Source organism: Phocoena sinus, chromosome 10, assembly GCF_008692025.1.
Source record: "Phocoena sinus isolate mPhoSin1 chromosome 10, mPhoSin1.pri, whole genome shotgun sequence".
NCBI classification, from domain to species: domain Eukaryota; kingdom Metazoa; phylum Chordata; class Mammalia; order Artiodactyla; family Phocoenidae; genus Phocoena; species Phocoena sinus.
In genome coordinates, this window is record NC_045772.1 from 61,472,536 (window position 1) to 61,473,492 (window position 957).

Consider the following 957-nt stretch of genomic DNA (forward strand, 5'->3'; position numbering starts at 1 on the left):
GGGCTGTCGCGAAACCCCGCTTTACGTAGGGCTACGCGCGGACGGGGGGCAGGGTCTGAGCCCGGGGCGGGGTCTCCTGATCCTCAGACTTCCGGGCGGTGCGGAAGGGGCGGGGCCCTGCTTGCAGGTTCCACCTCTCTGGCACCGAATGGCAGCTGGCTGGAACTTAGAATGGGCGTGCCACAATTGGTTTCCTGAAAGGGAAGATTTTGAGTTTCTTTGTAAGTCGCTTTTTGTTAAAGCAAAACAAACCCAGTATTCTGCTTAAGGATGGTTTTAATTGGGCATGTTTAGAAGGAATAAGTAACAAATATTGAACACTTACTTGCCACGGGCTTTTACCTCTTTTAAGCCTTCATTTTACTGACTAAATTAAGTCAAACTCAGGCCCTTAGGATTTCACAGCCGAGTGCCATCCATGCTTCCTCTAGCTAATGCTATATTTTTATCATAGATAGTAGTTAATTCAATGAAAATTTTCATTGAGCGCTTACCATGTGTCAGGCCCTATTGTTGGCGTTTTGGGTACAACGGAGAACAAAACTGCTCCAAAGGATGTTACAGTTCAGTGAGACAATAAGCAGTGAATAAATAAAATATTAGAAATGATAAGCACTCTGCAGGTAATTAAGGTGACTTAATAAAAGTGATTTTGTGCAACTTTAGATTGCATGGTCAGGGAAGTCCTCTGAGGAAGTGACATGTAAACTGAGATCTGAATTACAAAGAGCCAGACCCGTGAAGAGCTTTAGCAGAAGGTAGAGGGTGCACTACCAGATCAAATGCTCCAGGGCAGGAACCTGTTGGCAAGTGGAGGAATTTAAAAGCTGGTCGCTGGAGTTTGGTGAGGGAGGTGGGAGAGTCGTACAAGATGAGGTTTGAGAAATAGGTAGGGGTTGGATCATGTGAGGCTCTGTGAACCAGGTTTAGGAGTTTGGATTTTATTCCAAGTGGATT